The 24,818-nt window shown below is 46.4% G+C and overlaps 1 pseudogene; it reads left to right on the top strand.

The window, feature by feature from the left end:
- Positions 1–389: 389 nt before the first annotated feature.
- On the top strand, positions 390–21,120 carry LOC132818887 (immunoglobulin kappa light chain-like; annotated as a pseudogene).
- The last annotated feature ends 3,698 nt before the right edge of the window (positions 21,121–24,818 follow it).

The raw sequence follows: 24,818 nt of genomic DNA, 5'->3' as shown, positions 1-24,818 counted from the left end.
CCCATGCAGTCGTTTGGGCTCTGATGACGCCTCAGCTCAATATATGGGCATATGAGTGAGAAGTGCACAAGTCTGTATATAACAATGATAATTTCTGATCTGTGTATGTAAATGTTGACATATGTATGGCATGACCAAATGTACAGACCATCAAATTTTTTTATGATTACTTTACGAATAAAGTATATTTTTGAAATAAAAAAAAAGTGTACTGCCTGCAAGATTTCCCTGGGGCAGGCTACTTTTCTGTGACCTTCAAAAGTGTGAAGCGGTGTGAGCAGCTCCTGAAGGTCTTCAAGGAGAAGAAAGGGGAGCTGCTATTCTTCATCTTGTCGGCGATCCCATTGTGTGTGCTTCCTGCACAGAGGAGGCGGGTTGTTACAATCCATATGTACAATCCCTATGTTCCAGCGGCTGATGTCCTGACATTCCTGAGAATGTACATCCAAGTTGATGGAGAAGCCACCGATGTGATTGACCCCTTTGGGATCTGGACCAGTAAGCTGCAGGTCAGGGGAAATCTGAAGGTCGATGGTAATGGGAACATTCTTCACTCACCCTGGAGCTTCAGGAAGCAGAGGCTACCTGACATATGCAGTGCAGCCAAAAGTGTGCCGAACCTGCGGTAAGGCGGGACACATGGTGGCGGATTGTAAGGTGACCATCTGCAGGAATGGCAAACAAGAGGGTAACCTGACTAAGGACTGTCAGGAAGCAAAGAGCTGCAACCTGTGCGGAGAGGTGGGCCAAATGTACAAGTCCTGCCCAAGACGGGGGGACCCACTTACGCACAGATGGTTGAAGGTGGCAATGTGAGCCGTAGAACCCCAAAGACCAGCAAGGTCCACGCAGACAGCAGGGAAACGGAGACTGGTGGCACCCAGAAAAAAGAACAGGCTGGAGTGGAGGAGGCAGCAGCCAGCGGAGAGACACAGCAGCTGATCCTAGCTCTAGCTGGGCAGATGGAAGCAATGGAGGAGGAGGTAATCGAGATGGCAGAGGAGTGGATCGCTGTTAAAAACAGGAAGAGAAAATCCTGCCAGGCCCCAAAGACTCCCAGCAAAGGTCGAAAAGACAGCTGCATGAGAGAGAGACAGCCACCGCTTCGGATGGGGAAGACAGGCGCACAGAAGGTCACCACCAAGAGAAGAAGAGACAGAGCGTCGTAGATAAAGAGGAGGGCATTTCCTCCCAACTAGGAAACAGCGGACCCCCCCGAGGTCCACCCTCCAACAGTGAGAACCAGCGGGTACCCACTGCCCCACAACTACAGGTAACTGAAATTTGTGATCCTCTGCCAGTCCCATTGTCAGACACAGAACTGGATGGTGCGGACCCTTGGCTTGGCTCAATGACACCAAACCGGGTAAATGACCCCAGTGAGGAGCTGGATAGCTACCTCAGCCCAGCGAAGGTCCCGCAGTTCGAGCTCACCATGGGGATGCAGACAGCTACCCCAGAGACAGGACAGTCAAATGGACAATGTGAACCCCATTAACTGGGGATTAAAGAAGGTTCCTTTGCTATCGTGTAACAGGGCACCCACTCAGTAGGTGGGTTCTGCTGAAGCCACAGCTAAATAATAAGAGACTGGATGGTTAATAAAGGGAACTGCAAATAGGAAAACTGTAAATTTTATTAATTCAATCTGTTCATTGTAATGTTAAGACATGCAATGTATATATTTATGAACGAGATTACAAATTGTACAGGTTCCAAAGATTTATTTCTATGAATAAGGTATATTTTGAAATTTTAATAAAGTTAAAATTTGCTGTTGGTCTTTAGTTTTTAATCTGTAAAATATTTTTGTCAAGGAGACAGAGAAGGTGCCAGCACAAGAGGAGGCTGTTCAGCCCCTCGTGTCAGTGCTGGCTGTTTACGAGCCTCAGTCACAAAGAAGATCTCCATTGAATGTCTGTTTTCAGGAAGTGATAGAGTCTGTTTTTAGAGACAGAATAACGAACAACTATGAACTGGTCTGACAGAGTCAGCATGGATTGACAAAAGTTCAAATCTTCGTGGAGAAAGTGAGGTCTGCAGATGCTGGAGATCAGAGCTGAAAATGTGTTGCTGGAAAAGCGCATCATGTCAGGCAGCATCCAAGGAACAGGAGATTCGATGTTTCGGGAATAAGCCCTTCTTCAGGACACCTGAAGAATGGCTTATGCCCGAAACGTCGAATCTCCTGTTCCTTGGATGCTGCGTGATCTTCTGCGCTTTTCCAGCAACACATTTTCAGCTTTACAAAGGTTCAGACATCTTTAAATAACCTAGTACACTTTGTTAGGAGCTCACCAATGAGGGGTATAAGGGAATGTCGATGGCTATTGTCTATAGGGTGTTCTAAGAGACATTTAAGAATGTTCCACAAAAGAACAACCATCTGATGAAGGAGCAGCGCTCCAAACGCTAATGCTTCCAAACAAACCTGTTGCATTAGAACCTGGTGTTCTGTGGTTTTAACATTTACATGACAGTCCAACACCGGCATCTCCAAATCATGGAATTGGATGGAATTTGAGAAATGCATTTACCTTGGGTCAGGAATGGGTCTGGCTAGGAGACAGAGAGGAAGGATAATGTGCGTGTGTTCCAATGAGGCAGATGTGAGTAGTGGTATTCCCAGGGATCTGTGCTGGGACCTCAGCTTTTCACGATATTTCTCAATGGTTGGGATGAAGAAACAGAGAGCCATATATCCAAAATTATTGATCACACTGAGTGAGGCAGCTTGGAGGGGGTCACAGAGATAGGGAGGATGGAAGAACAGACAGCAGATTGAGAACAAGGATGAGAATTTGAAAATCGAGGTGTTGCTGGACCAGGAGCTTATGTCAGTCAGTGAGGATTGTGGTGGTTATGGTGGGGTGGGGAGATGTGGGCAGAGGTATGGGGTGGACTTGGTGTGAGTTTGAACACAGACAGCAGAGGTTGGGATGAGCTGATGTTTACTGAAGTCAGTGACTGTGATGTGGACCTGGATAACATTGGAATAGTCACAATTGGAGTCACAAAATCATGGTTGAGATTTTCAGTGGTTGATAAGAGTGATGTGGAGGATTTGGGCCTCAAATCAGCCCCAAAGATGAGGCCAAAGTTGTAAAGAGTCTGGTTGAGCAGTAGATAGTGTTCAGGGAGAGGGATGGAGTTTGTACCAGGAGTTGAAGAGGATGACTTTGACCCTGCCAATGTGTTTCACAGTGAGCTTGGCTCCTCAGTCCTGACTGCTCTTACCTACTGTGATTGTCACTGATTAGACACTTATTATTAGAGATTCTGACCACAGCAGAAAGTCCCAGTGTAAAAGATAACTGCAAAGGCTGTCAGATCGCAAGGTTGAAACTTCAACAACAGAGGAAGTGACCAGCGGTATGTTTGTTACTGAGACGGGAGAAAACTGTGAACCATCTGCACACCCTGGAATCTGACAGCACAGGAGGAGGCCATTCAGCCCATTATGCCTTTATTTGACCCAGGTAATCCCACTGTTCCCCTCGCTTTCCCCCCCAACCCAGCAAATCTTTCTTTTACAGCTCAATCTCAAATTCCCTCTTACAGACCTCATGTCCAGATAGTGAGACTGCCCTGAACCTGGGCTTCAAATTGGCATCTCATTCATTCATTGGGAGACAAATTGCCTGGGCTGGGAAATAGAGTTCTGGATCCTGAACATTCCATCTCCCCTCCTGAGGAACACTTCATTTGGTTTTGCATATTCACTTGTGGGAAGTGGGCTTCACCGGCTGGGCCAACACTTTATACTCTGTCCTGGTTGCCATGGAGTAGGTGGTGGGAAGCTGCCATCTTGAATTGTTACCATCCACAAGCTGTAAGTTGGCCCACAATGCCATCATTTTAACCCAGCAAGGCTGAGGGATCAGCGACATATTTCCAAATTAGGATGCCAAGCTTTTTCGATGGGAACTTGCAGCTCACAGTGTTTCCATGTATCTGCTGCTCTTGTTCTAAATGGAAGTGAACGTGGGTTTGGAGGGAAACCAAAAGAACTGCAGATGCTGTAAAGACATAAATAGAAAGTGCTGGAAAAATCCAGCAGCTCTGGCAGCATCTGTGAAGAGAAATCAGAGTTAAAATTTCATGCTCAACCTGTTCAGGCAAGTGGGGAGTATTTGCTCACACTCCTGACTTGCTTTACAGGCTTTGGGGAGATCAGGAGGTGAGTTACTAGATGCCGTATTCCTAGCCTCTAACTTGCTATTGTAACCACTGTATTTCTTTGGTGAATCAAGTTGTGTTTCTGGTCAATGGTACCTCAAGAATGTTGATAGTGTGGATTCGATGATGGTAATAGCATTGATTGTCAAGGGGCGATGTTTAGATTGTCTCTTATTGGTGATGGTGATTGGCTGACATTTGCATGGCACCAATGGGGAATGTCACTTCTCAGACAAACCTGGATATTGTCCAGATATTGTTGCATTTGCACGTGGACTGCTTCAGTATCTGAGGAATTGAGAAGAGTGCTGAGCATTGTGCAATCTTTGGCAATCATCCCAATTTAAGAGTTTGCCTTGAGTTACAATATCTGTTCGGAGTCTGTCCTATTTAGCATGGTGATAGTACCACACAACACAATGGAGGGGATTCTCAATGTGAATGTCAGACTTTGTTTCCACAAGGACTATGTGATGGTCACTCTTACCAATACTGTCAAGGATAGATGCACCTACAGCCACAAGATTGGTGAGGATCTTTTTCCACCTTCTTGGTTCCAGGTGCAGAGTCAATCCCTCAGCTACATCCATGAGGAACCAACCAGCTCGATCAGTAATGCTGCTGCCGAGCCACTCTCAGTGGTGGACATTGAAACCCACCACCCAGAGTGCACTCTCTGCTGTCATCACCCTCAGTGCTTCCTCCAAATGCTGTTCAACATCCAGGAGAGACTGATTCATCAGCCGAAGGAGCAAGATACCTTGTAATCACCAGGAGGTTTCCTCACCCATGTTTAACCTGGTGTCATGAGTCTTCACGGGGTCCAGAGCCAACTTTGACACTACCCAAGGTAACTCCCTTCTGGCTGTAGACCACTTTGTCATCAGCTCTGCTGGGTCTGCCTTTCTGGTGGGACAGGACACATAGAGGGACAGTGATGGTGGTGTGTGAGTCATTGTCTGTAAGGTATGTTTCTGTGAGTATGACTGTGTCAGGCTGTTGCTTGAGTCATCTGTAAGACAGCTCTCCTGAATTTGGCACTAACTCCCAGATTTCAGTGAGGAGGATGGAGCAGGGTAGACAGGGGTGTTTCTGTTATTGTCTTTTCGGTGTCTAGATCGATGCCTGTGGTCCATCCAATCTCATTTCTTTGTTGAAACATTGTCATAATTGATACAACTGAGAGCCTTGCTCGGCCATTTCAGAGGACACTAGAGAGTCAACCACATTGCTAGAAGAGAGTGCCGTGTACCCCGGCAGTACATTCCGACCTCCACCACTTCCCCATTTTGTATATGGAAGGCGGAAGCCTGCCAGCAGGATATTCAACCGCAGGAGCTATCACAGCCCATGCGCAATTCTGTCCCCACATTAAATCCACACAAATCCTGAATTCACATCGCACCTTCAATGTCCAAACATTCCAAGAATGTTCACAAAGTTGCAGTAAGAGGGATGGAGGAGAGGGTGGCGGAACATCAGAACTAGGAGCAGGAGCAGGCAATTCAGCTCCTCAAGCCCACTCCACTATTTAAAACAATCATGGCTGATCCCATCTCACACTCAACTCCACTTTCCTGCCCACTTTCCATCATCCTTTAACCCATTATACATTAAATATTTGTTCATCTCCTCCTTGTGTGAGAAAGGGAAAGGACCACTCCACTTCAGAAAAGACTGATCATGGAACGGGAAGGAGAGGGGAAGGGATTGGAACATGTTGAGAATGGACAGGATGGGTCAGTGGTCAGAGCCTGTCTTGTCCCTCCCACTCACGCTGATGATCTGACGATCTCCTCTCTCTGCTAGGCCTTCATGGAATGAGGTTTGTGTCCAAACCAGTCCCCAGTGAGAATAGGCCAACAGCACAGAACAGCACAGAACTGCGCTTCATTTGACAAGGATCTGTCCATCTTCCTGAGAGAGGCCAAACCCTGGTCAACGTGAAATAGGGCCTTACTCCAGGAGAAGACAGGGGTCAAAGGTTACCATCGATTAGTGGGGCAGAGCAGATGGAGATTTACCCTGCATTCAACTGTCACCACCCAGGACACTGTCAGAAAGAGAGAGCAGTGAGACAGAGAGAGAGATAGATGGAAGGAAAAATTGTGTGTGTGTGTGTGTGTGTGTGTGTGTGTGTGTGTGTGTGTGTGTGTGTGTGTGTGTGTGTGTGTGTGTGTGTGTGTGTGTGTGTGTGTGTGTGAGAGAGAGAGAAAGAAAGAAAGAGAGAGAGAGAGATAGAGGGATGAGCATCTGATACGGTGTAAGATATGTGAGGGGGCCAAGAGAGAGGTAGAGGGAGGTAGAAATGGTGAGGTTGAGGGATAGAGAGAGAAACAAGATGTGAGATAGTGTGCCTCAGAGGGATGGAGAGAGACAAAGGTGCAAGGAGAGACAGAGTAAGAGACAGGATGGGTGTGAGACTAAGCATGATGAGAGTTTAGAGGGAGGGTAGGGTTGAGTGTGAGAGAGAGAGATGAGTATGGGTAGATTTATAATGACACAGAGAGGGATAGAGACTGTAAATTGGGAGGTAGAGAGGGAAGGAGAGAGAAAGAGGGAAGAATAGCGAGTGACAGATAACAATTGGAGACTTTTAATTGAATTGAGAGAGGGAGCGAGTAACAGAGACAATGAGAGATGGAGAAACAGATGATAAGATAGAGTGAGAAAGCATCAGTGAGTTGGAGAGAGTGGCTATGAGACAGTGTGTGTGATAGAGAGAGAGATGGAGAGAACATGAAAAAGATTAACAGTGTGAGAGAGAGATAGAGGTAGAGAAAAATAAATGGCAGAATTGAGTGAGAGAGAGAGAGAGAGAGAGAGAGAGAGAGAGAGAGAGAGAGAGAGAGAGAGAGAGAGAGACAGGACCTGGCAAGCACACTCTGGGAAGAATGCGATTGTAACTGAGAGGATACAGGGGAGATTTCCCAGGATGCTGCTGGAATGTGAGCATTGAGCAGTGAAGTCTTAAAAGGGACCTGATAGAGAGGGATAAGATTATTCAGAACAGTGATAGGGTGGGTAGGATAGCACTTTTTACGTGAGTAAAGGACTTAATAACCTGGTACAGAGATTGTAAATAACACAGACATGGACACGTAGAAACTTGGAGCAGCAGTAGGCCTTTTGGCCCTTTGAGTCTGCTCTGTCATTCAGTATGATCATGGCTGTATCAATTTTTGAATGTCTTCATTTCTTCGAGGGTCAATGTGGGCTTGTCGGGCCAAATGGCCTGTTTCCACACTGTAGGCATTCTATGATCTTTAGCTGATCCTCCATCTCAAAGCCATATTCCTGCCTTCTCCCCATTCTCTTCAAGCTGTTAAAGTGCAAAACAATTATCTGTCTCTCTTTCTTGAATATATTCAGTTTCTTATCCTCCACAGCTTTCAGTGGTAGCGCATTCCACAGGTTGACCACCCTCTGAGTGATAGAATGTTTCATCTTAGTCCTACATGGTCTACCCTATGTCCCCCTGAGCCTGTGTCTCCTGGTTCCAGACTCCTCAACCAGGGGAAACCTCCTCCCTGCCCAGCCCTGTTACAATTTTATATGTTTCAATCAGATCCCCTCTCATCATTCTGAACACGAGTGAGTACATGGCCAGGCGATTTAGAGATTGAGAGGAGAGTTGAGAAGAAATGTTTTCCCCCAGAGGGTGGTGGGAATTGGGAACTCACTGCCTGAAAGGCTGGTTGAGTCACAAACTCTCGTGACATTGGAGCAGTGTTTAGATATTCCCTTGTGTTGCTGTAGCCTCCAGGGTAATGGACCAAGAGCTGGAGGATGGGATTAGTGTCATCAGATTTTTTTTACCAGCACAGACACAATGGACAAAATGGCCTCATTCAGTGCTGTTCACATCAATGACTCTGGGACAGAGACAGTGAGATAGAGAGAGACAGAAGAGGAAGTGTGAGGGGCTGACGTGGCTCTCTCTGCCTGATGCCATTTACATACTGAGGAACACCCAGTCAGACTCTCACAGGCTGCAGCTTTATAAAGCAGAGCCCAGTGAAGGGAGAGTTTATCAGGAACCAGGCACAGGGACAGGAGCACACACCATGATTTCACACATCCAGCTGGTCTGACCCCTGGCATTCTGTGTCACAGGTACAAATCTCTCTCCTTCCACCTTGAATCTTTAGCTGCTCTCCATTTCACTCCAATTCCACTGACTTGTGATTGAAGGGAAAATGCTGAAACCAGAGGAATACTCAGAGTCTCCAACAATCTCTCATTTGACAGGCTCTTTCTGTGACATTTCTGACTTCTCTGTGTTTCTCTCTGACCCCTCAGGTATCAGTGGAGACATCATCTTGACTCAGTCTAAGCCGATGCTGTCAGTGGGACTGGGCCAGACCGCAACCATCACCTGTACGTCCAGTCAAAGCATTAGCAGCTACCTTGCTTGGTACCAGCAGCGAGAAGGTCAGAAACCCTCTCTCCTGATTTACAATGCCGCAACTCGATTCACAGGAGTCTCCGATCGATTCACCGGCAGTGGATCAGGGACCAGATTCACCCTGAAAATCAGCAACGTTCAGAATGAGGATGTCGCTGACTATTACGGTCAGCAGGATTACAGCTCCCCCTACACAGTGACACAGAGCTGTACAAAAACGTCAATACATAAGGCACTACCTCCTGTACTGACCCATCCCACAGTTTCATAAAATGTATAATAATGGACACACAGTCTTACTGCCTGAACTGATATATCCACAGTTAGATCTCAATAAAACTGATCAAATTACCCCAAACTCGGATTGCCACTGTCCACGACACACTCCAATCCCTTGGTGTTTCAACGCTCACTGAAGGACTCTAGTTTCCCTCTTACACTACATGGCCACATGTGAAGAGCAGCTGCAAGATTTAAAATCGAAAAATAAATTTCACAAACCTCCCGAGCCCAGCGGGAAACAATCCAGAGAGACAGAGAGAAAGCCATATGAATGAGGGAGAGACAGAGAGGGGCAGGGAGAGGGTGAGAGTGAGTGAGAGACAGACAGAGACAGAGAGGTTGACAGTGACAAGAGGGAAGCAGAGAGCTGAGGTTTTTGTACAGCCTCTGCACTGGGAGCTCTCACTTTGGCTTACGTTTGGTAAAGGAACGAAGCTCAGACTGAGTAAGTAAACCTCAATCCTCTGTTATTAACCCTGTCAATACTGGAACTTTCGAAAATACAGTTGCTGATTTGTCGAAGATGTTAGTGGGAATGAAATGTTTGATTGAGGAGCAGTGTCTAACAGGGTGTCCAGCTGTATTTCTTAACTTTCATGCCCTCTTTAAAAAAAAAGCAAGATATAAGTCGGTAGGTTTTGCTCACCGTGTGAAGGAGCTATGTCCATTTGCAGCCTGTGGTCCCATTCCTGCAGCATGGAGTGAAATCAGTGAGTAGCCTCCTGCCAGTCTCAGTGTGACAGATACTGGGCAGAGTTTGATGTGAGCTCTGGCTCCCTGTCCAGGTCTCTGTTCTCACTGACCTCAGCAGCAGCAGCAGCACAGTGAGACACCGAGCTCCCACCTCCCCCAGGTTTAACTCTGCTCAATCACACAATCACAGAACTGTTACAGTGCACAAGGAGGCCATTCCGTCCATTCTATCTGGATTAACTCTCCGAATGAGCAATTCACTGAGTGTCATTCTCCTGCCTTCTCCCTGTCACCCTGCACATTGTTCCTTTTCAAATAACAGTCTCATTCCCTTCGGAATACTTCAATTGAAGCTGTCTCCACCACACTCTCAGGCAGTGCATTCCACACCTTAACCACCCACTGGCTGAAATGTTGTTCCCCATCTCACTTTTCTTACTTTTCCAATTACTTTCAATCTGTGGCCTTTCAGTCTCAATCCTTTCAGAAGTGGAACCATTTTTTCCCTATTTACTCTGTTCCAGGCCCCTCCTGATTTTGAATTTCTGGGACAATTCTCCTCGCTGCCTTCTCCTAAGACTTGGAGGTGCCGGTTTTGGGCTGGGGTGGGCAAAGTTAAAAATCACACAACACCAGGTTATAGTCCAACAGGGGGTTTATTTTGAAGCACTAGCTTTTGGAGCACCGCTGACAACCATTTGAGGAAGGAGGGGTGCTCCGAAAGCTCGTGTTTCCACATTAACCTGTTGGACTATAACCTGATGTTGTGCGATCTATAACTTTCTCCATCGAAGACAGTCACAAATTCTCCAATCTATCTTCATAACTGATAATCCTCATACCTGGAATGATATTCGTGCATATGTTTGCCAGCTCTACAAAACATTCACCTCCTTCCTGCATTATTCACTTTATTTATGTCCCTCATGATTTTATAAACCTCGATAAGGTCACTCCTCAGCCTCCGGCACTTCAGGGTAAGAGATCTCAGCTTTTCCAGCCTCTAACTGTCATGGAGTCATACAGCGTGGAAACAGATCTTTCAGGCTAACGTCTCCATGCTAACTAGACATCCAAAACTGACCTCATCCCATTAGCCAGCATTTCGCCCGCATCCCTCTAAACCCTTCCTATTCATGTCCCATCCAAACATCTTTTACATTTTATAATTGTATCCGTCTCCAGCACTTTCTCTGACAGCTCGACTCGTACATGCACCACCCTCTGTGTGACAAGTTACCCCTCAGGTCCCTTTTGGATCTTTTGCCTCTCATCTTAAACCTATACTCTCTCGTTTTGGATTCCCTTTCCCAAGGCAAAGACCTGGGATGTATAGCCTGTCCATGCCCGTCATGATTTTATAAACATCTATAAGGCCACCCCTCAGTCTCCGATCCTGCAGAAAAATGACCCGTCTATTGAGCCTCTTGTGACAGCTGAAACTCTCCATATAGCATCCATGTAAATCTTTTCTGCAGAATTTTAAGTTTAACAGCATCCTTCCAATCACAGGATGATCTGAATTGTTCACATTATTCCCAAATTTCCTGTGCAGCTGCAAATGCTGTCCCAACTCTGATACTTAGTGCAGTGCCCAATAAAGGCAAGTGTACCCAACACCTTCTTCATCTCCCTGTGACCCCACTGTCAAGGAATAATGACCTTGCACCTGCCCCTGCCCTTGCACCCCTAGGTCACTTTGTTGAGCAACACTCCACAGGGACCCACCATTAACAGTATAAGTCCTACCCTGGTTTGACTTTCCAAAATGCAACATCTCACATTTACCTAAATTGAACTACATTTGTCACACGTTTAGATCAGAGTGGTGCTGTAAAAGCACAGCAGGTCAGGCAACATCCGAGGAGCAGAAAAAATCGACGTTTCGGGCAGAAGCCCTTCATCAGGATTCCTCTAGCTGAAACATCGATTTTTCTGCTCCTCAGTTGCTGCCTGACATGCTGTGCTTTTCCAGCACCACTCTGATCTAAACTCTGGTTTCCAGCATCTGCAGTCCGCACTTTTGTCCATTTGCCACACCTTTGCCCATTTCCCCAAATGATTAAGGTCCCACTGTACTCTCAGATAAGCTTCTTCACTATCCACTGTACCACCAATTTTGGTGTCATTTACAAACTCGCCATAATTCCTATATTCACATCCAAATCATTTATTTAAATGATGAAAAGCCATGGACGAATCATTGTGGTACATAGCTGACATCTGATCGCCAGTCGGAAAAGCAACTCTTTACCACCACTCTTTGTCTCCTATCTTGAAGTTTTTTTTTACCCAAATGGCTAGCTCCCCCGGACCCCATGTGGCCTCAGCTTACTAATCAGTCTATCATGTGGAACCTTGTCAAATGCTTTGCTGAAGTCCAGATAGACAGTGTCTACTGTTCTGCCTACATCAATCTTCTCTTCAAAGAATCTCAAACATGTTAGTGAGACACGATTACCATGCACAAAACTGCATTGATTGTCCAAATGCATGTAAATCCTGTCCCTCAGAATTCATTCCAATAACTTACCCAGCAATGACATCAGGCTCACTGGTTTATAGTTCCCTGGCTTTTCCTTACAGCCTTTCTTAAACAATGGCTAACATTAGCCAACCTCTCTGGTTCTCCAGAACCTCACTCATGGCTGTCAATCAGAAACATACCTCAGCAAGGGGTCCGGTAATCTCTTTCCTAGCTTTCCACAATGTCCTGGGATACACCTGGAGATTTATCTACTGTCTTGCACTTTAAGAAATCCTCTTCTGTAATGTGGACTTGTGTCAAGCCTTTGCCAATTACTTCCCATTTCCCAAATTTCCATGTCTTTCTCCATGATAAATACCGACCTGGAATTTCATTTACGACCTAAACCATTTCCTGTGGATCCACCCAGAAGTACATTGTTCATCTTCATGGGGCCCTATTCTCTCTCTAGTTACTCTTTTGCCCTTTTCTTATTTACCATAATTCTACCACTTTTGCCCTTGAGTAAGTTCAGGAATTGTTTGCCCTCCTTCAAATGTATCTCGACTATACCTGGTCCACATCCTCTACTATTCTTTTCAGGACTTTCCTGCCAACCTTTGATCCTACTTTATTCAGATCCGATCCATCCATATCCTATAGAAGCTGGCATTTTCCCCAGTGAAGATGTTTGACCCTGAAAAGGACTTTGGTCTTTTCTACCGTCACCCTCAACTTTGTGATACAATGATCACTCTTCCTTAAGTGTCCTCTCACTGACACGTGATCCACTTGGGCCTCCTCATTCCCAAAATCCAGATCTAGCAGAGCCTCCTTTCTCATTGGGCTGGAAGCATGCAGCTACAGAAAATTCACGTGGACACACTCTCACGACTCTGGCCCCTCTCTGTCCTTCACACTGCTACTAACCCAGTCTGTATTCAGAAATTAAAGACATCCCCCCATATCCCATTTATAATGACTATTATATTTGCAGGTCTCTGTAAATTTCTTGCAAATGTATTCCTCTAAATACTTCCCACTGGGTGGTGACTTATTGACTGCACTGATGATTCTGTGGACCTTGGTGTTCCTCTCTGACAGTCCCTCCTGGCTCCCACAGCCCTGCCAAGTTAACTTAAACCCTCTCCAACAGCACGAGTAGATCACCTCAAAGGAGCTCAGTGCCAGCTCTGTTCAGGAGTAACGCTGTCTGGTCTATCCAGGTCCCATCTCCCCCAGATCCAGTCCCAATGTCACAAGAATCTAAAACCCTCCCTCCTGGATCTTCTTTCCAGCCCCACAGTCACTTGAGTTATCCTCCTGCTCCTCTTCTCAATTGCGTGGGGCACTGTGAGTAATCTGAAGATTCCTACTTTTGAGTTCCTGATGTTATTTCCCTTCTGAGCTCCCTAAATTCTGACGGCAGGATTACATCCCTTTTCTCCCTCTGTCACTGGGACCAATGTGGACCACTACTGCTGCTTGTCCTCGTCTCCCCTCAGGGTGCTCTGCAGTCGCTCAGTGACATCCTTCACCCTGGCACCAGGGAGACAACACACCATCCTGGATTCCCATCTGCAGCTGCAGAAACACCTATCGATGCCCTCACTCTCGAATCTCGTTTCACAGTCACTCTTCCAGTCTTCCTTATACCACCATCTCCACCATCCCCTCCCCAATACAGCTGAGCTAGCAGTGGTGCCATGGACTTGGCTCTGGCTGCACTCCCCAGATGAGCCATCATTCTCATCAAGATTCCAAACTGAATCCTGGTTGGAGAGTGGAATACACTCAGAGGATTCCTCTACCAGCTGGCTGGTCCTTTTGGACTGTGTGCTGTTCCCCCATTCCCTATCTCCCTGCATACTCTGAATCTGCAGAGTGACCACATCTAGAAACGTGCTCTCCCCGAAGCTCTCAGCCTCACGGACCCTCCGCACTGACACCAGCTGCTGCTCAAGCTCCGACACCCGGAGCTCCAACTGCTGTCACTGACCACAGTTCCTGCACTCATGGTATTCCAGCAACTGGGAAGTATTCTGAAATTCCCACATGGATGCACACTCTCTCCACTCTTTCGTTGTCTATTGGCAAAGGTCTGATGACAAACAGCTACAGCAGGGCTCACAGTCCAGTGGGTTCAGTGTTCCAGGGTTTTGGGGAAACTCTCCAGAAGACTTTAACAAATAGGAGCAGAAATCAGCCATTCAGCCCATTGAATCTGCTCTGCCATTTGACCTTGGCAGATATGCTTCTCACCCCCATTCTCCTGCTTGCTCCACAGGAACTTTCCATCCCCTTAACAATCACAAACCTATCTATCTCTGTCTTAAATACACTCAGTGACTTGGCCTCCCTGCCCTCTGTAACAATGAGTTCCACAGATTCACCAGCCTCTGGCTGAAGAAAGTCCTCCTCATCTCAGCTCGAAAGATTGTCCCTTCATTCTGAGGCTGTGCCTTGGTTACCTAGTCTCTCCTGTTTTTGGAAACATCTTCTCTGCATCCACTCTCTCCGGGCCGATCAGTATTCTGCAAATTTCAATAAGATGACTCCTCATCCTTCTAAACTCCATCGAGTACAGACACAGTGTCCTCAACCACGCCTCATACGACAAGCCTTTCATTCCAAGGATCATTCTTGTAAACCCCTCCAATGCCAGCACATTGTTTCTTAGAATATGAGTCCCAAATCTGCTCACAAAATTCCAAATGTAATCTGACAAGAGCCTTACACAGCCTCAGCAGTACATCACTGCTCTTGTATTCTGGCCCTATTGAAATGAATGCTATCGTTTCATTTGCCTTTCCAAGCACAAACTGGACCTGCCTGTTAACCTGAAGGGAAACCTGAATGAGGTTAATGCTTTAGATTTCCAAAGGCTTTCCTTATTTGTAAAACAGTCTTTGTATCTCTTCTTCCTCCCAAAGTGCATAACCTCACATTGTAATACATTGTATTCTATCTGCCACTTCTTTGCCCACTCTCCGAGCCTATCCAGGAGCTTTTACAGCTTTCCCACTCGTTCAACACTACCTGCTCCTCCACCTATCACATGTCGTCTGCAAACTTAGCAACAATGTCTTCACTTCCTTCATCCAGATTGTTAATGTATAACGTGAATAGTTATGGTCCTAACATTGACACCTGCAGAACTCTACTCATTACCAGCGGCCATTGTTCCTCACGCTCTGCTTTATGCCAACCTGCCAGTTCTCGGTCCATGCCAGTACATTGCCCCTAACACTGTGGGAGTTTGTCTTACGTCAAATGCCTTCTGGAAATCCAAATAGATTTCTTCCTCGGACTCTACTTTGTCTGACTGGCTCATTGCCTCTTCAAAGAATTCTAACAGATTTGCCAGGCATGACGTCTCCTTGATAAAGCCATTGCACTTCCAAGTCCTCTACAATTTCATCCTTAAATTGAAGTCTAAAACCTTACCAACAACTGAGTCCTGGCTAACTGGCCTATTATGTCCCATCTTCTACCTCCCTCCCTTCTGAAACAGGGGTGGTATGTGAGCCATTTTCCTGTCCCTTTCCCTCACCAAATCCGCCCCCACCCTACATCGACACCCTGACTCCATTGATTCCTGAAAGATCATCACCAATGTCTCCACAATCTCCTCAGTGATCTCCTTCAGAACACACGGGTGTAGTTCGTCCAGTCTGGGTGCGTTATCCACATTCAGAACTTTCAGCTTCCCCAGTACCTCCTCCTTAGTGATGGCCACTACACTCCCCTCCAACCCCTGACAGTCTTGAATTACTGGCACAATGCTGGTGTTTTCCATGGTGCAGACTGATGCAAAGTATCTATTCAATTCCTCGCTATTCCTTTATTTCCTGTTATTCTTTCTCCAGCCTCATTTTCCAGTGATCCATAGTCTATTTTTGACTCCCTCTTCCTTTTTGTACGCCTGATAAAACTCCTGCAATCTTCTTTTATATTACTGGCTAGATAACTCCCACATTTCACCTTCTCCACTTTTAATGCTTTTTTAGTTATCCTCTGCAGGTTTTTAAAGTCTTCCTAATCCTCTGGCCTCCCATTATTCTTCACCACATTGTGTGCTTTTCCTTCTGCTTTTATGCTGTCCTTGATCTCCCCCAAAAGCCATGGTTGCCTTGTCCTCCCCATTGTATGTTTCTTCTTTTTTGGGATGAATTCCTGCTCTGCTTCCTGAATTACCCCAGAAACTCTGCTGTTTGCTGCCACACCATCTTACCTGCTCGGCTCCCCTTCCAACCAACTCTGGCGAGCTCCTTCCTCATGTCTTTGGAGTTACCTTTACTCAATTGAAATACTGTTCAATCTGATTGCAGCTTCTCTCTCAAACTACATGGGGAATTCTATCGTATTATTGTCACGTATCCACAGGGATACTTTAACCTTAAACTCACTAATCAAATTTGCCTCAATACACATCACTGAATCCAGAACCGCCTGTTCCATATTGGCACAACCACAAGCTGCTCCAAAATCCAACTCGTCGACATTCCATGAAATCCTTTCCTTGAGATGTGCTACCCAGTCCAACTATCCCTTCAAGTCTGCCCTGACATTTTGTATGCGACTTTTCTGTCTCCTGATTGATTTCCTTCCCCACACCCTGATTACAGCTTGGAGACCTTGACATACCTTGCATCAGATTCTTTATTTTTTGCAGTTCCTCAGCTCAACCCAGACAGATTCTACACCTTCTGACTCTATATCACTTCTTGCTATTGATTTAATTTCATTTCTCGCTAACAAGGCATCTCTTCCCCCTCGGTCCATCTGCCTGTCCTTTTGATAGGACATGGATCCTTGGATATTGAGTTCCCAGCCCTGATCCCCTTACAGCCATGTTTCTGTGATGCCCACAACATCGTACCTGCCAGTTTCAATCTGTACTACAAGCTCATTGTGTATACTGTGTGCATTTAAGTACAACACCCTCAGTCCTGCATTGACTGCCCTCTTTCCCATCATTGTCCCCTTATCTTCTGTGCTTTACGTTCGATTCATGATCCTTTCTGTACTCTCTGTCCTTCTAGAAACTTGAATTACCTTTCCTGAGCCCTTGTCCACTTTAACTGGTTTAAATTCCTTGGAAACTCAATTTCCCTCGATTTGTGGCATTACTTTGTCGACCTTACTCGGAATGCTTAATTTAGATACAAAGTGTTTGTTCTATTGTTGATTTTCCCTGCACTTTCATGGTTCCTAGGATATTCAAAAATTCCATCCCTTTCTTTTATTTTCTGGTAATAGTCAATCCCATCACTAACTGCCAATCCTGCCTTCTCCTTTACCTTCATTTCCTCATTTTCATCCAACTGAACCAAATTACTTTCTCTTTGGGTTGAGTTCAGGCCAATATTTATCGTTGAGCCAACATCAGTATTGCTCTTTGATCTCATTGCTTCTAGTGGAATCTTGCTGTGTAGAAACTGGCTGCTACGTTACTGACTGTGACTGCTTGTCAGGCAAAACTGCGTGTTAATGTCTTTGAGAGAGCCTGAAGTATTAAGGGCTGGATTGAAATACAATTAGAGTGAGAGAGATGGACAGCACAGAAACAGACCCTTCGGTCCAACTCGTCCATGCTGACGAGATATCCGAAATTAATCTAGTCCCATTTGCCATTATTTGGCCCATATCCCTTTAACATCTTCCTATTTACATACACATGCCTTTTAAATGTTGTAATTGTACCAGCCTTCACCACCTCCTCTGGCAGCTCATTCCATACATTTAACACCCTTTGAATGAAAACGTTGTCCCTTAGGTCCCTTTTAAATCTTTCCCTTGTCACCTTCAGCCTATGCGCTCCAGTTCTGGACTCCCCCAATCTGGAGGAAAGATCTTCTCTGTTCACCCTATCTATGCCGCTCATGATTTTATAAACCTCTATATGGTCACCCATCAACCTGCAAAGATCCAGGGAAAACAACCCCAGCCTCTTCAGCCTCTCCCTTTTATGCAAACCCTCCAACCTTGGCAACATCCTTGTAAATCATTTCTGGATCATTTTAAGGTTCACAACATTTTTTTCTCCAGCAAGGAGAACTGAATTGCACACAGTATTCCAAAAGTGCCCTAACCAATGCCCTCTACAGCCGCAACAGCTCCCAACTCCAATAATCAATGCACTGCCCAATAAAGGAAAGCAAACCAAATAACTTTGTCCCTCCCCTTCCTACCTGCAACTTCATCTTCAAGGAACTATTCTTCATTTTTTGGATGAACTGGGAGTATTTCAGTTGTGAAAGATGCCATTCCATGGCACTATTGGATGAAGAGCAGGCAGTTCCCCCTGGTGTACCTGGTCAATATTTATCCCCCAGTCAAAATCACTCAGAATGTATTACTCTGCTAATTATCACATGGGGTTTGGGATCTCGCTGTGCACAGTCTGCTGGAAAGATCCAGTGGGACACCCTGAGTTGGGGACAGGTGCTACACAAGTGCAAGTCTTTCTTTAAGGTTGGAGTCTCCTGATCCGGATCCTCATCCATTGTCTGCGCACTCTCAAATTCAAAGGGTCATGGGATCATTAGGAGCAGTGACCCTGTCTGACCCTACGACCCTGAGACTCTTTGCAGCCTCACCCTTGACCTCAGCCCAATAGTATGCAGCAAGGTTTGAAATATAATCTAGAACTTTCTACACAGACACCCAACGTGACTCTTTCCTGAAGTGTGTGTATCCGAGTCTGCTCCAATGTTCTCGGACAAAGTTCTCCTGATCTGTGGGTGATCAGAGGTTTGTTAAAGAGATTTCACGCTCCATCCCACTTTCCAGCTCTTGCTCCACAGTTCTGGAGGTTTCGCTGTTTCAAATGAATATCCAAGTGTTTTTTTTTCAATGTGATGAGGGCTTCTGCCTCCTTCCCACCCTTTCAGACAGTGAGTCCCACATCCCACCAACCTCTGGGTGAAAACAAATGCCCTCAACTCCCCTCTAATCTTGCCCCCATGATTTCAATCTCTCCCCATGGAAATCAGTCCTTCCTACCCAGTCTCTCCAGGTCCCCCATCATTTTACACAACACCATCAAATCTACACTCAGCCTCCTCTGTTCCAACGAAAACACTCCCAGCCAAACCAATCATTCCTCAAAGTTCAAAGTCCCTATTCCAGACAAACTCTTCCTCTATCCTGGTCTCTCGAGAGATCACATCCTTCCTGTAATGTGGTGACTAGAACCGTACACAGTTCTCTCACTGTACTCTAACTGGGATTTTATACGATTCTTGAATAAACAAATTTCTTGCTTTCGCTGTCAACCAAAAATGAGATCAGGGAGGTGATGGCCTAACGGTATTATTGCTGAGCTGTTAATCCAGGGATCCAAGTAATGTTCTGGGGACCAGGGTAAAATTCCAGCAGATGGTGACATTCAATTTCAATCAAAACAAAATCTGCAATTAAGTGTCTAATGATGACCATGAAACCATCGTTGATTGTCAGGAAAAAGCCACCTGATTCCCATATGTCCTTTACGGAAGGAAACTACCGTCCTTACCATGTGACCCCAGACCCACAGCAATGTGGGTGACTCTAAACTGCCCTTTGGGTGATTAGGGATAGGCAACAAATGCTGCAGATCCAGCAATGCCCTCATTCCATCAAGGGAAAAAGAAAAAGTTTATCCCATGTGTCTTCTGAACCACCTGACTGACCTGCATTCATTATTCACCATGGCCACATCTTCCACCTCCACACACATCTGACTTCCGGATTCAAAATGATGAGAGACATTCCTTCACTTATTTGAGAAACAGATAGAAACATCCAAACCTGGAGTAGCAGTAGGCCATTCGGCCCTTCAAGCCTGCTCCACCATTCAATATGATCATGGCTGATCATCCAACACAGTCCCCCGTCCCTACTTTCTCCCCACATTCTTTGATCCCTTTAATCCTAAGAACTATATATAAGTCCTTCTTAAATGCACATTGCATCTAATTCCCTTTTGCTTGAAAAATGGATGATAATTATTGGTTGTTTTTTGTTGACCAGTATGGACACAATGGGCTGATGGGCCTTTTGGGTCCCTATGAATCTATTATTATATATTATGAATAACTGGGGACCAAGGGCTGGCCCTTGTGGCACCTTAAATTGTAATTACATGCCATTCAGAAAAAGACTCATTCTTTCTGTGCTGCCTGCCAACCAGTTCCCAATCTATGTCAGTACGTGAACCCCAATCCTCTTGTTCATTTGGTCTAGATCTGGGAGTCCCACCCTTACTCATTGTGGAACAGATTCTGAACAGTCTGTCTCATCCTTCGAGGGATCCCACTGCCCTGACACTGATTTCCCATCATGGCATTTGTTCTGTCCACTTTTACCAAAGCATCGCACAGTTTAGTAAAATAAAAACTTTTACACTTGCTCCATGGTTCTCCATTTCCATCCCTACTCTCAATCTCACTGAGTTCTGATCACTGTCACTAAAATGATGCCCCACTGAGAGCCCTTCCATATGCCCACATTCATTCCTTAACCGATGGTCTAAAACTGTCCCTTCTCTCTTTGCTGCTTCACCATCACCTTCTCAGGGGCAACTAAGGACCGTAATGAATGCTGGCCCTGCCAGTGACACTCAGATCCAAAGAAGCAATTTGAACAGTGTCTGTTCTTTTGTCGGGTTTGTTAGGTATTGACTACAAATGTTCAAAAAGATTGTATTGCCAGTGAATATTGTGAGGGTTGAATTCCCTTCAAATGGCAGGGATTAAAGTTGTTTCTCTTGTCTTTCAGGCCGTGAGAACTCTCAGCCCAAGCTGACCCTGCTGCCACCCTCCCCGGAGCAGGTCAATGCCAAGGGCACTGCCTCCCTGGTGTGCCTTGCCAATCACTTCTATCCCGATGAGCTGGAGGTGCAGTGGAAGAAGGACGGTGCAGTCATTTCGGACGGGGTTCAGACCAGCAACTACCTGCGAGCTTCGGACAGTACCTACAGTGTCAGCAGCCTGCTGACACTCTCTGGGTCTGACTGGGAGTCCAACGGTCGCTTCTCCTGTGCCCTCACCCACGTGTCCCTCCCCCTCCCCTCAGCAAGAGCATCACGCAATCAGAATGTGTGTAGAGTGTTCAAGACAGTCCACAGAGGAGACACAACTTTAAATAGAACAGCGCTGAGCTGGCAGGACAAAGGTCATTGTCAGCACTGAATTTTAACTCTCTTCCTTCTCAGGACAGCTGAGGGAACCTTCTGAGGTTTGGATGTTAAGGCAGGTCATTTCGACAGTGTCGAGGGATCTTTACTCTGTGTCAAACCCCATGCTGTCCGTGTTCTGGGATTGTTTGGTGGGGACAGGGTTGACTTGTGATGCCAAGTAAAATCTCTTGAAGTTGCTGAAGACTGTCAGCTGTACAAAACAATTTGAACTTCAGAATTCTCTGCTTCAATAAACCAGATCTCCTTCCTGCTTAGCTGTCAGTTCCAATTTACGGTTTGTCACTGTTTAAAGGGACAGGATTCTCATGTTATTGAGCAAACCTCCACAAGTGTTTCCCTCAAACTCCATTGTGGCTGTGAATTTGAACAGCTTCCTCTGTCTGGGCTGTTAATTGCAGTTTTTTTTTTCTGTTTTCTTCACTCTGTTGGTCCAGGCCCAGCTGATGGAATCGCACTGTGCAAGCTCTGCTGCATGTTGGGTAGCTGCTGAAACAATCTTCGGCCATTCACTGACATTGTCGGCTGTGTCTCTCTGAGGTAAAAACAAGGACTGCAGATGCTGGAAACCAGATGCTAGATAGAGTGGTACTGGAAAAGCACAGCAGCTCAGGCAGCATCTGAGGAGAAGGAAAATCGATATTTCGGGCAAAAGCCCTTCATCAGGAATAGAGCTTTATTCTTGATGAAGGGCTTTTGCCCGAAACGTCGATTTTCCTGCTTCTCGGATGCTGCCTGAACTTATGTGCTTTTCCAGTACCACTCTAATCTAAACTGTGTGCCTCTCTGAGTGTGAGTGTTTAACTTAATGCTGCTTGGAGGGGTCTCACTCAGTGTGGATTTGTTACTCAGAGAGACACCCATAGGCGGCTTTAATCTTCTCAAATCATGAATGCAAAAACGTTCTGCTGATTCGGACTGAGATGGCAGCTCATTCAGATGGCCGAAGTTAAAAATCCAACAACACGAGGTGATAGTCAAACAGGTTTATTTGAAAGTAGAAGCGTTCAGAGCACTGCTTCTTCATCAGGTAGCTGGAGGGGCAGGATCATTGGACACAGAATTTATTATAAATTCAGATGGCAGCTGAGAAAGATGAATACTGAGAGTGTATTCTCAGTAAGGGAGGAATTTCAGAGGCAGTAGGCACTGTGCTCCCTAATGCAGAAATGTCGATTTTCCTGGTAGTCAGATGCTGCCTACTCTAGTGACCTACTCTAATCTAGACTGTGCTCCCTAATGTGTTGTCCAATTACAAGGGGACTTTCTGAATCCAGGGTCAATCCTGGCTGCCTGCCCAGCCAATGCTGGCTCCCCATAGTCATTTTACAATGGTTAATTAACCCAAAACAAGCTGCAGCAATATTACCTTCCAGGGAGGGGAACTGTCTGTGGGAGCGAGGTTGAATTCTTGCAGCCCCAAGAGAGGTTGCAGTGGATTATTGACAGGTATGACCACCATGAAGGTGCCACCTTCTCTTCTCTTGCCTCAGCTGCGATGACCCTCAGGTTAAAAGTGTAACTGCTCTGGGATGATGACCACATTCCTGGGTGATGGAGGGAAGGCCAACCTGTCCCAAAGGCAGCGCTGGCTGGATCGAAGGTGACACAAGAGTAAGAATGGGGAGATTGAGGGTGACAGAAGCAGGAGGTTGGTTTGCAGGTTGTTACTCAGAGTCAGGTCCCAGAGTATCAGTCCTTCTGAGATGCCCCTTTTTTTCTGACAGCCAGCGCTCCCTGGTTGGACAAAGTTAATTGTCCCTGTCAGAGAATTCATATTTTATCAAAAAGAATAAAACATTTATTGAACAAGGACCTCAAGAGCAGAATGACACCAGACAAAATAATGGTTTGAAGGTTTTCACTATGGACACCGCAAATGAGATTTGGTGAAGAATCTTTTCACTCAACAGGTGGTGGGAATCTGGAATGGACTGTCAGAAAATCCCTACAGTGAGGAAACAGGCCACTTGGCCCAACATGTCCACACTGACCCTTGGAAGAGTAACCTACCCAAGACCCAATCCCCTATCTTATTACTCTGCTTTTCCCCTGACTAATGATCCTAACCTACACATCCCTGACCACTATGGGCAACTTAGCACAGCCAATTCACCTAACCTGCAGGTCTTTAGATTGTGGGAGGAAACCAGAGCACCCAGAGGAAACCTACACAGACACTTGGAGAATGTGCAAACTCCACACAGACTGTTCCCTGAGGCTGGATTTGAACCTGGGTCAAATTACTCAAACCGGCCTTGACTTCACTCCAAACTCTGCCTCCACTTCTGACCCCTCCCACTCTGCAACCAAGACTGAGACTACATTTCCCACAGTCACCCTGAGTACAACTGCCAACCTGCAGCCAGCCAGCACACTTGCTCTCCCTCCTCACCCATCCACCCCCACAGCGAACCCTATCCCTCCACTTCTCCATCTTCCCCTCATCGCAACCTTCCCACTCCCACACCTCACTCCACAACCCACCTCCGCCCCAATCTCCTTTCTCTCCCACACCCATTCTCTCCCATTCCGATCACCCTTTCCGTCTCCCCTCCTTCAACCATCTTGGACCCCCCATGAAAACCTTATCCCCCACCCCAAGTCTTGCACCTTATTTGCTATCTCCCCACGACCTCGAACTCTCTGATGCCAAAAGGTCCATCCTGAGAAAAGGATGGACCTTTCGTTCCCCACCTTAAAAAATCCTGCACCCACCAGGACATGCAGCTCTTCTTCCGCCGCCTCTAGCTCCGTGCCTTCTTCTTTAACAAAAACTCCCAAACTCCCTCTGAGGACCCCTTCTCCCACCTCCAACCTTCCTCCTCCACTTGGTCACACCCCCCACCCCTCACCAGCAGCTGTGTACACACCCTAGAGCTCTTCATTGCTGTCCACTGATATGACATCAGACGCCACAATTTCTCCACACGCCCTACACTCTCCAACCACCCCCCCCCCGAACGTGCAACACTCCACTCTCGCCGTACCAATTCCCAGTTCACCATCAAACCTACTGACAAAGGCGGTAGTCTGGGGAACGGACCTCTATGTCACAGAGGCCGAAGCCCAACTGTCTGATACCACGTTCTACCTCCCCCTTGCCCATGACCCCACCGTGACCCATCATGCCCAAATCACTCACACTGTCAGTGCCCCCATTGCCTCCAGTGATCTCCCCTCCACTGTCTCCAATCTCATAGTCCCCCAGCCCTCCAATGCCCAGTTCTCCCTGCTCCCCAAGATCCACAATCCCAATTTCAATGGCCAACCCATCATCTCAACATTCTTCTGCGCCACCGAACTCCTCTCATCCTACCTCAACTCCATCCTCTCCTCCTTGGGTCAGGCACTTCCCACCTACATCCGTGACACCAACCATGCCCTTCATCTCTTCAGTAACCTTCAGTTCCCAGGCCCCCAGCACTTTACCTTCACTATGGACAGTCCTTACATACGTCCATACCCAACGAGATCAGCCTCCTGGCCCTCTGCTTTTTTCTCTCCAACAGATCCACCCACTCCCGCTCCACCAATACCCTCCTCCATCTGGCCGAACTGGTCCTCACCCTCAACAACTTTTCCTTTAACTTCTCCTCTAAATCCAG

This window comes from Hemiscyllium ocellatum, chromosome 9 (assembly GCF_020745735.1).
Source record: "Hemiscyllium ocellatum isolate sHemOce1 chromosome 9, sHemOce1.pat.X.cur, whole genome shotgun sequence".
Classification (NCBI taxonomy): domain Eukaryota; kingdom Metazoa; phylum Chordata; class Chondrichthyes; order Orectolobiformes; family Hemiscylliidae; genus Hemiscyllium; species Hemiscyllium ocellatum.
The sequence above is the reverse complement of the archived record's forward strand: the minus strand, read 5'-3'. Positions and strand labels throughout refer to the sequence as shown.